This window comes from Pongo pygmaeus, chromosome 8 (genome assembly GCF_028885625.2).
Source record: "Pongo pygmaeus isolate AG05252 chromosome 8, NHGRI_mPonPyg2-v2.0_pri, whole genome shotgun sequence".
Classification (NCBI taxonomy): domain Eukaryota; kingdom Metazoa; phylum Chordata; class Mammalia; order Primates; family Hominidae; genus Pongo; species Pongo pygmaeus.
In genome coordinates, this window is record NC_072381.2 from 96,177,423 (window position 1) to 96,189,080 (window position 11,658).

Below are 11,658 nucleotides of genomic sequence, written 5' to 3' on the forward strand. Positions count from 1 at the left end.
AATTAAGATTAAGGTTTAATTTTGAGTAACATAAAATCCAGAATAGCTGACATTTTTTCCTTTATTACACATAAAAGAAATCTAGATAGTCTAGAGTTGGCCATGGCCCCAGACAGCCTCAGGAACCCTGTCTCCTTCTGTTGCATTGTTCTACCCTCCACAGCTTGTAGCTTCCACATCCATGTCCGAGATGGCTGCTCCAGTTTCAGCCATTACAAACACGTAACACTGGCAAGAACAAGGAAGGACAGCAGAAGGACATAGGCACTCTCCTTTCCAATGACAATTCCAAGGAGTTGCACACACCACCTATGCTTTCATATCATTGTCCAGAACCTCATCACTTGGCACAGGTGTGAGGAAGACTGGCCAGTGTGGTCTGCATTCTGAGTACCCATATCCACATCCAAAAATCGAGGGCGCTAGTACCGAGAAAGGGAGGGGAGTGTATATTCCCCTTACACAGTCTCTTAAAGAACTAGTAAAAATAGGGAAAGAAGTGATGCTCTGGTCTGACCCCTTCATTTTGCACAACTGGTTGGCAAGTGTGCAGCATAAGCATCTGTGTCTCTTGGCTGCTCTTCCACATCTTGCTCAATTACTCCATGGTTCCTCTTCAGATGATATCCTTCCTATCCCTGGTGGCAGAGAGGAGACCCTAGGAAGTCCCTGTCTTGGCTGCTTGAGAGCTGTAGCCCTGTTGGGAGCATCTGATTGATAGGCTACTCTGCCTAGCTCCCACTGGGCTCAGAGAATGCATTAGTGTCACAAAAGAGAGGCAAGAGCACTGGAGAATAAAACCATGGTCCATTATTTTGCCGTGTGACACATCTGTACAGGCATCAAAATGTCATAATATGTATGCAGTTTTATAGTGAACCCAGTCTTTGTGATAGCATTTCTGCAAGTTTTTCAATTCTGCATCTTTGCTTCACTGTCTTTGACTATCAGTGACCTGCCATGGGAGGAAGGTAGGCTCATTCTCCAACACTGAATCATTGTACAAAGTCTGTTATGACTTAGTGCTGAGATTGCTTGCTAAATAAGAAAAGAATAGAATGAGATCTGGGAAAATGCAGATTTAACATTTATTGACTGCCCACTATGTGCCAGGTATGAGGCTTGGTGTTCATATACTTATCTTTTCATGCTAATTACAATTTATGACACAGTCTGGTAATGACCAAGCTGGTAGTTCAACCAGGTATCTAGGCCTCTAAAATCTATCCCTTTTTATCAAAACAGAAAACAGGAGCAGCCTTCTGTGCAGCTCACTCTCTTTGTCTCCCTGATCTAGCCTTCCCCCACCACATTCTTTCACACATTGACTTTGTGTTCATCTTTTCCCAGTAATTAGTAAATTATAACCCCCGCATCTCAAATTCTTGACATTCATTTGCTGTTTCCCAGTAATTCATTCCATTTGGTATTTGCCTTGAAAAAGGATCCAAAGTGCTGGCTAATGCGGCACGCACTCCCTTGCCTGGATGCAGCCCTCTACCTCATTTATCACATTGAGCCGCTGGTCCTGAAGTCTGACAGGCAATTCAGGCTTTCTGAATGCAATTCAGGCATTGATTTTAATCTATAAAGCTTTCGCGTCTGGGTCCTGGCTGCCATGGAAATGAAATAGCTTCTTGGATACTTTTCCACATGCTGCTGCTAACTATTCTGATATGCAGGGTTTTGAGAGACATGTCTGTATTTCTGATGTACAAATGTCCAATATGAATAGCCTCGTAACTTTAACCATCATAGTTAAACGGAATGGAAATCCCAAACAAGGACAAATACATGGCGCACACTTACGCTTATGGCCCTAGGCAATGAATTTATTGATAACAATATCTGGCTAAAAACAAATTTAAAAATACAGACCACAAGGTGGCAAACACATTTGGTTTTCAAACAGGAAATCTCGAAGCCCAGGAGGACACTGGGTACCAGGAAACCAGTGGAGAAGCACGACGTTTAGACTTTGGTGTGTAATCTGATTTTCTCTCACCCACACAAGGGAAGTTGGTGGCAAGGAAATGATTCTAAGATGTATGCTTTGTCAAGGTGGGGGCAGGAAGAATGAAAACTTGGTGCTTACACTAAAAGTATGGTGGCAGGAAATGAGCCATCATTTCAAGTCATGGAAAGACATAGGGAAACTTAAATGCACATGACTAAGTGAAAGAAGCCAATCCAATAAGAGTCCATAGTGCATGATTCCAACTGTAGAATCTTCTGGAAAAGGCAAAACTGTGGAGACAATGAAAACGTCAATGGAGGTCAGAGGTCAGGAGAAGAGAGGGTTGAATAGGCAGACAAGAGAGGATTTTAAGAGCAGTGGAAGAAGCTATTCTCTATGATATTACAATGGAGGATACGTTATCATATATTTGTACAAACCGTGGAATGGACAACAGTAAGAATGAACCCAAGTGTAAACTGTGGACTTTGGATGATAACGATGTGCCGATGTAACACATGCACTGCTCTGGTGGGGAGTGCTGGTCGTGGGGGAGGTTGTGCCTGTGTTGGGGCAGGGAGTATATAGGAAAGAAGTCTCTGTACCTTCCTCTCAATTTTACTGTGAACCTAAAACTGCTCTAAAAAAAAAAAAAAAAAACTGGAAAAAACAAAAGTGCAGTGGCAGGCAGTGTGCCCAGGGAATATGACACCACCTTTGTTCCAGTCGGCCCTAGAGGCTGGGAAATGGGGGAGGATGACGGGAACTGTAAAGGGGATTTAAACGCTTCCACCACAGTTCTGCTTTCATTCGCTTCCCCGGAAGGTTCTGGCTGGCTGCCCTTACTGCTCACGTGGCTTTCATTCCAAAACGCAATTCCTCACTTCAGCTTTTTAAATTCTGATGACAGTGGCGTTAGCGAAGAATGTGACAAAGCAGTTGATATGTTGACATATATCCCTAAAAGGATAGAGTTTTAATTAAGAAAAATTAAGAATGTGTCCAAAAGACAGAAACTTAAGTAAAAGTAGAAATAGAAAAAGATGACTCTGAGGCATTTTCAAGTAGCAAATGATGGTTGAATCCACTCATAGAACTTTATTTTGCCATGGAAGAAGGCTGTTAGACCATGACTTATCATATAGAGAGAGCTGGGTGAAACACAGATTTAATTCAGTCCCTGAAACAGAACTTCACATAAAATGTTCAGTGGCACATATAAGTTAGGAGGCGGATGCCAGTCTCTGCTCTCATGAGCAGTGAAGCATAAACTCAACTACAGTTTTTTGGGAGTTTCCCCCTGTCCTTTTCCAATTATCCAGCTCTGTTTAGAACGTGAAAATTCTTCCAACACTAAGAAATACAAGTTTAATGTCATAAGTATACTTTTTAGGGTCCGGTTTCAGCAAAGCCCAGCCAGGCCGGGAGATGAAGCTGCCATCAGCTGGCGTCAGGTCAATGCACACATAAATTTTTTCCAAACTAAAAACTGTGGTTGTCTGTGTGATATCAAAACAACTGTATGATTAAGTCAGTTCCATCAAGAATCCCTCACGGCAGTTGCTTGGGATGTAAACAGAGACTGACCACGTTTTTCCTTTTCAAATGTGAATTGGGTGGCCTTAGATGTGTTATCTAGGAGTGACCAGTAGGCAGGAAAGGTAAGCTACCTTTGCATTTTCACAGTTCCAAGCAACAACCAACATCCTTGGCTCTTAGGCGGCTTTGGTGCCTGTCCTCCCTGCCACAGGGCCTCCCTAAGCTCAAGTCCTCCCCATTGTCAGGTCAGCACAGTGGGCACTTGCCCGTGCTCACCAGCACTTTATAAGATCGAGTTTGTAACAAGCCCCCTTCAACCCCACCATCGTGGATTGCTCACAAGCATCCTGGGATATACCCAGCGGTGATGAGGCATTGTCCTGGCCCTTCAGGGGCTCCCGGTAATACTGTTCTCTCAAGCCAACTGCCTTATTATCAGGAATGGCAAAACAGGGTATATAATATTGGGGCTCCTACCTGTTTTCTCCCAGGAAAGAACTCTGTGCTCCAATTCCCATCCAGATTCTTGGATGTAAAAGACAACAAGTGAAGCTTGCAGTGATTTTTCCTTCTCTGAGAACAGCAAAGACTCAGGGAGATGAAACTCCAGGGCTGTGTCTGTTTTACACGGCCCTGTTACATGCATGTCTGACAGATCCAGAGGAGAATGAACTCAAGGTGGATTGATCAGGACCCCACCTTTCTATCCACAATCGATCACCCCAGGAGTAGGTAACAATGTTAGCTATTTGCCTACAACTAGCAATTGCCTTTTAAAAGGGTCAGAAACTTAAACTGGGACATCTGACCTGGGGAGGCCAGGCTCATTAGATTGTTTCCACAGAGTTGGAACTAAAAGAAGAGGAGCATCTCCTCTCTGGGGGTAGAAGCCACAGGACATAAGACTTTAGCCCTGTGAACAATCCTGTTCCCCGATGGGTTGAATGCTGGTCCCAATTCAAGGTAGTGATGCCTCTGCTCTTCAGAGAGAAGTAGAGATGAGAGACAGAGACAGCCCTGGAGACATTTGATCACTGGGTCAGAGCTGTCCCTTCCCCGCTTTGTTGGCAGTTATATGAGGCACCCCCTTATTCCTCCAATAAATTCTCTTTTTGCCTGAGCTAATTAGCATTGGGTTTCTATAACTTGCAGGCAAAGCGACACATTGGCAAATTTTCTTGCCCTGACAGCTGGCCTGTCCCATAATTAGATGACCCTTCCTGTGTTTTTTGGCTCAAATCATCATCCATGTGTCCCTCTTTCCTAAAGGCTGCCTCTGAGTCACAGCCTTGTGCATGAACCACCCAGGTGCTCAAGATTTCTGGAGAGCACCACTCGCTTGTGACACTCAGCTCTCCATGGAATTCTTCTCCTCTACTATGGCCCACATTCTTCCCTTCTCTCTGTGATTAGAATTCTGGACCTCGGCTCAATACCTTTCCATCCTTCCATTATATCCTTTCCCTGTGGTTGCTTGGAATTTCTGGCAGATGATGGTGCAAAATTGGCAGATGTTCCCCTCCTTCCATCCAGGACTGTGAACTTCCCTGTCCCCAGGAATTTTAAGTAGTAGCCTTTCTTCCTCCTTTCCCTTTCCTCTTTAAGCATTAGACCCAAAGCCATGGACAATTAAAAATTATCTCCCCTTTCTAGAAATCTGACAGACTCCTGCTTTAAGGCCTTATGTTGAAACATTTGACATTGATTTCGATAGACATTAAGAGATCTTATTTCTAAAAACTATATATAGAGGCCCTTGACATTCTCAGATTTAATTCTCATCATCTCCCCATGTCGCAGATATATTTAGGCTGTGGAGCATTTGAATTTCTTTCTGGCTGGGCTCAGTGGTTCATGCCTGTAATCCCAGTACACTGAGAGGCTAAGGTGGGAAGATTACCTGAAGCCAGGAGTTCGAGTCTAGCCTAGGCAGCATAGCAAGACCCTGTATCTACAGAAATAAAAAAATAAAAATAAATAGCCAGGTATGGTGATGTGCACCTGTAGCCCCAGCTATTTGGGAAGCTGAGGCAGGAGGATTGCTTAAGCCCAGGAGTTCCAAGTTGCAGTGAGCTATGATTGTGACACAGCACTCCAGACTGAGTGACACAGTGAGACCCTGTCTTAAAATAAATAAATAAATAAATAAATAAATAAATAAATAAATAATTTCTTTCCTGTGATTGTAGACAAAAACCACTTTCTTTTGTAGATGCCGAAAAGTGCTGATATTCACTCTTCCAGCCTTGCTTGCTACTAGAGCTTACGCACCCAGAGTAGGCTTGGCCCATCAGATGCACACATCTGGGGCTTAGAATCAGAAGCTAATTAGGCAAAGAAGGAGGAATCATGGATTATCCTTCTGTTAGTGGCAGCAAAAGTGGCAACACCAACCAGTCTGTGGGGCAGTCATGGTCACGGTGCCCACCATGGTAGACCAGTGGGGTTCAATGCCCACTGGCAGAGGCATTCAGTGTCTGAATGGGACAACTGTGACATTGATCTTGGCTGTGGTCTGGCTTCCCAGGCCCACTTTTTGCCTGTCACTGTCTAAATCTGGTTCTCCAGCCTCCCCCCAAGGATTCTGTATGTCTCCAGTGTCCTTTCAACACATCACTTTTTTATTTAAGTTGCTCACAGCAGGAAACTTTGAATGGTCCACCCTCATAGGGTTCACTATAGGCAGTCATTTATTTATTCCTTGTGGTGCAAATTTGAAATATGTAGTCTGGAAGGCTGATATGTAAGAGCTGGTCACTTCACTAGTGAGAGAGCCTAGCAGATCTCCAGTTCCGTGACTCAGTACAACTTTAGTTTTTCCTTGTGAGATGATAAAAGATACTTGTTCCTTTTTGGGGGTGGGTATGAAGCATAGCTGTTCAATTGAAGCTGTGGGAGAAGTGCAGAGAAAGGGAGACATAGTTCTTACCTGGAAAATAACTTTATAAATGACTTAAGTCCTGTGCATAAAATATCGTCAAAGGTGTGGCAGGATCATTTCCAGTTGGCTTTTTTTCATTTTATGAGGGAAACTATATTCTGTGGTGACCGTGTGACTATTCGATTTATCAACTAAACCAGGGTAACATTGACAGTGAAAGGGGATGCTATATTAATAGCATTATTTATTTATTATTCCATTAGAAACACTAAGATAACAGACATAATAATGGTCACCCTAAGTGGTAGAGTGGAGATTGGAGATTCTAGATGGTCTTGGAGTCCCTCAGACACTGAGCTATCTATGGTGGTGCCTGCCCCACAGCACTCTTTCCATGTTCCTCAATCACATTCTAATTCTTTCTCTTCGAGACAAGTGCTGGAGACTGACAGGTGTCAGCCTGCCTGCCCCTTGCCCACACTTCCCTATTCAGGCAACTGGCAATCCATTCTAGATTTGCACACATTTCTACAGACGCGATTTCCATAGCAACAGCAGGACTCTATAAAAAAGGCACCTGAGCAATGCTCAAAGATAAATCACCCTCTTTCAGAGTCCTCCACTCTAGGGAATTACAGGCTACTGCCACTTAGAATTTCTGAGCTCCTTTTCACATATAGACATATGTACATTTCTAATCCCAGTTTACTGTCTTTCAGTTTAATTAATTACGAACATTTTAACCTCTTTTTTAGGCCAGAGATGCTTGCTGCGCAGCAGTGGTTCAGAAGTGTTTTAATGAACTAAGGAGGTAGGAGGAAAAGAAGTCTCATGTTAAGAGTTCCTACTATGCACCAGGCACTTTTACCTAAATTATCTCCTTTTCATAGAAACCCAGGCAGAACAAGGACACCTCTGCAGCACAGGCTGAGCTCATGCTAAATTGGCAAATGTTATGTACAACATCCCACTCCCATATCTCATCACCAAGGAAGCCAGAGAAAAAGAGGGTCTGCATGGGGGAAGGGATAGGAGTGGGAGGGGTGGGTGGCAGGATTGCCAGTTGGGGAGCTGGAAACACAGGGCTCAGGCTGGAGGTTCTGTTTCCAAATCATTCGTCTCATCAGAGCAGTGGGGAAGGAGGTGGGAATGAATGATATTGATTTATTTTCTTATCTGAAGAGAATGATGCCCTGAAAGCAAAGGGTATTAAGTAATTGGGCCTTGCTTCCTTGAACCTACCTGTCAGCCCCAATGAAGTCTCTCCTCCTTTTTTAATTTCAAGAAATCTCTACACAGTGCTATGATTTAAAAAAAAAAATTGGCAATTGTTTACCTCCCTACAAGAATCTTTCAATTTTCACAATTTCAGGGTCTTATTTCTTTGGTTGGTTTTTGTGCTTTGGAGCAGATATGAAAAAGATTTGTCTTACCTGTACTTGAAAATTCAATTCATTCATTTGTCATTCATTCATTCATACAAGAAGTATTTCCTCATTTCCTTTTTGGCCTAGTCATGAGGCTTTGCACTGAGAAATGCACACAGTCATGGGCCTTACTCTCCTAAGCTTGTCATCTTATTCAAAGGAAGAAATTAACTAGTTCACTATACAATTATGTGATTAAAAACTGTATAAGGGCAATGAAAAAAAAAGTACATGACAATATTAGAAGTGCAAGGGGTGGCCCTTGTTCCCACATTGTCCCACCATTAAGATCTATCCATTTGAAAAACGCATATTTTAATGCATAAGTCACCCAACTCATAGCATAAATAAGGTCAATCAGATTGTTTTCCTCCAAATGGGTTCATGAGATCAGTGTGCTGAGGAAGTGGGAGGATTTATGCAATCAATGAAGAGTAAAGGAATAATCTGGGAACAAAGGACATCAATCGGTGGGCAAACCTGGTTAGGAGTTCCAAACACCCTCATTGGAGCAAGAAAGCAACAGGTGCCCGAGAGAGAGGGAGAGGGACACAGAATGAGAGGCTGAAAGCACAAGGAAATAGATCTGTCCGGAGGAGGACCTTACCCAATGCTGCACACACCTAGACAAATGGCGAATATAAGATATAGGGAATGACCTTTAATTCATTCATCATTAGTACTCAAGCTACTCAAAGCTAATTTTCAATAACTTCACGATTAATAACAGACACAAATGTTAGGCATTTTCTCTGAAACCAAGCGGCATCTTTTTATTAGAGATTTTCCAGATGGCTGTGTTTGATGCTGCCAACTATCCCAGATGGAGAGGGTTTCCTCACCTGCACCCAGTCTGTACCTCTCTCCAGTTGTTTCCTGTCAAGCTTGGACTCCTGAATGGGATAACACTGGAAATGGCTGAGTTAAATGAACACTTGTTATTTCCAGTTATGACTTAATCCCTGATAATGATTTATATCTGGTTTTATCCTTAATCCCTTTCTGCTCATTTACCTTAGTGAGTCAGATCAAATCATTTATAAACTTGATGTTTCTCTCCCATTTTCCTTTATTTTAGCTAGAGGCCTAAGCCAGAGCTAGGTATGAGAAGCCAGTCCCCAGGGTTGCTTTCCCCTGGGCTTCTACTTGGCTCTGCATATTCCTCTGCATAAAAACAACACCCAAAATGATGGCTCAGCCAATGCTGTTTTATCAGTCTAGAGGCAGAAGTGAAAAGAGAGTTCCCTGGAGCTATTTGTAATCCATTTGCCCTTTCCATCAGAGTCTCTATTGCCAGGTCTTGAAGAAGGGTATGTGGACCCTCCACTAAGCCCATGTAAAACTCCTTCCTGAGTTGAGGGAAGGGAGTGTGCAAATGCTTTCCAATTCGGGGTCAGTTGGGACAGTTTCTGCAAGGGCAATTATCTTCTCCTCCATAAAGAACTAATGTGGGTTTCCTCTAGAATTTCCCCTTCTCATAACTCAAGCAAGAATCTGAACTTTCTCTTGGAGTCTGAATCTCAATGGGATTTGGTTTTCCACAGATTGGAACCTTTGTATGTAATTCAGCTTCCTTTTGATTTAAGAAATGTCAATGAGCTTCCTCTGTGTGCCTGGGTTTGAGTGATCCTGGGACTGTAGGACTATGTCTACATTCCATCTACAATATACCTTGGCCATAGCCTTTGCAAACAAAAAGTTTATCAGTTGTTCACGTTTAAGGCAACTTCTCTGCTTTCAGAAAATTTATAATCTGGCAGAAGAATAACAGCGAGCACACACAAAACAATACATAAAGTAGTATGGTACAACGGGAAGTGTTTTAGGCTGGAAATCAAGAGCTCACATCAGAGTGGTAGCTCTGCCATCTATAGATGGTGACACAACATTTCTTCTCTGAACCCCAAAGTTCTCAACTGTAAGGTGAAGTTGAACTAGATAATATCAGAGGGCTCCCTATGGACTTCACCTATGATCATATTCAAAATATCTTCTCTTGTCTCCATCTTCACCACTGCTCCCATCCAAACTAGCACTGTCTTGCTTCTCTACATCTGTAAAATTTCCTGGCACTGCTTCCAGTCTTGCTATCCTAGAATTCATTATTGCAGTCAGAGTAATCTTTTGAAAACACGAGTCATATCTTGCTACATGCCCCTCCCCCTCTGCCTAAAATCCTCCAACAGCTTCCAATTGCCCTTAGAATAGACCATAAGCTGCACAGATGGCCTTCCATGCCCTCCGTAACCTGACCTTTCCTCCTGTGCTCTCTGACCTCACTGATTGAGTGTGTGCAGGAGTGTGTTCTCATCCTCACTCACTATGCTCTTACCACTTCTTTGCCCAAACCATATCCCAACTAATTCTACCTGCTCTTCCATCTAGAAAGTTTCCTTTTCAATGGACTCATATTTTCTGGTCTTTTTGCTCCAGGCACAATTAATTCTCTCTCTATCCCTCGAAGTACAACCAGGAGACCAATGAAGTAAGCAGGAGAAATCAAGATTGGATTCTAGTCCAATCGAGAAATTAAGTCAAGGATGACATTAAGGTTTCTAATTTGGGAGACTAATGAAGGCTGGAATATAGAAGAGGAAGAGCAGGTTTGGAACCCGTGAAAGAAATTTCCAGTGGATAGTTTATTAAATCTTCACTCTTCTTTAGGTCCCTGTTCCTTACCTAGGACATATAGCCTTCTTTTTTCAGGAAGAAGATGCTAAGCATAGTTCACGCTAAGCTGTTTGCTATGCTCAGTGTTTGGACTACTTGGCAATGGTCTTTTCTATTAGTCAGTGTCCAGCTGATCCATGTGTTAACATTTTTCAATATCACTGTTACTAGTGCTCTTTTGAGTGCCATGCTTCCCGCTCTGAACCTTCCCTTGCTCTATGCTAGAAGGTCATCCCCAAGAAGGGCTTCTCGACATTTTCCTCCCCGGGACTTTTAAAGGCAGAAACTCCTGGATTTGAGGGTTTAGAGCCATCCAAGAAACAGGCCAAATTTATTTGAAAGCTCTTCTCTCAAATCCTTACAATTCATGAAAATTTATATTCTGCTTCACAAGAAATCTATACTTGTTTCAATATAAAAATAATGTTTAAAAGTACTATCAAGCATCACAGTTTAGAGAATGGGCTTCGAAGTCAGAAAGGTCAGAGTTTGGCTTGCGGCTCTGCCAATTACTTGTTGTTGGACCTGGAGCAAGTTCTTTGACCTCTCTAGGCTTCTGTGTCCCTCATGTGGTTGTTGACCACGTGGTCAATGTTCCATAGATTTAGCACCCTGAGGGCCAGAGTCTATCTTCTCTTCATTTGTGTCTCCCACACAGAGACCAGAGGAGTGTCCTGTCCACAGAAGGCCCTTGGTGTGTGTTCATTCCTCTATATCAGACATAAGTGCACCTAGGGTTATCCCGTTTTTACCACTAGATGGAGAGCACGTATCCTAGAAGTTTTAATCCATTAGTAAGTGAGAGAGCAAACATTTGTCTGTCTTGTCTTCACCAAATCAACTTATTGAATGATGACAGAATCATTAAAACTAGCTCTCAATAAATGCAATTACAAGGTAACTTTATAACTTTCAGAACTATTTCTTTTTTTTTTTTTTTTGAGAAAGTGTCTTACTCTGTCACTCAGGCTGGAGTGCAGTGGTGCTATCATTCCTCACTGCAGCCTTGACCTCCCAGGCTCAAATGATCCTCCCACCTCATCCTCTGGAGTAGCTGGGACTGCAGTTGCATGCCACCACTCTCAGCTAATTTTTTTTGTATTTTTTTGTAGAGACAGGCTTTTGCCGTGTTGCCCAGGCTGGTCTTGAATTCCTGGGCTCAAGTAATCCACCTGCCTCGGCCT

At 42.8% G+C, this 11,658-nt stretch overlaps 1 long non-coding RNA gene across 1 annotated transcript; it reads left to right on the forward strand.

Annotated features, from left to right (window-relative positions):
- Positions 1 to 942: 942 nt before the first annotated feature.
- Positions 943 to 9,034, forward strand: LOC129045144 (uncharacterized). Its single transcript, XR_008504897.1, has 3 exons — positions 943 to 971; positions 7,133 to 7,188; positions 8,585 to 9,034. It is a non-coding gene; the product is annotated as an uncharacterized LOC129045144 (long non-coding RNA).
- The last annotated feature ends 2,624 nt before the right edge of the window (positions 9,035 to 11,658 follow it).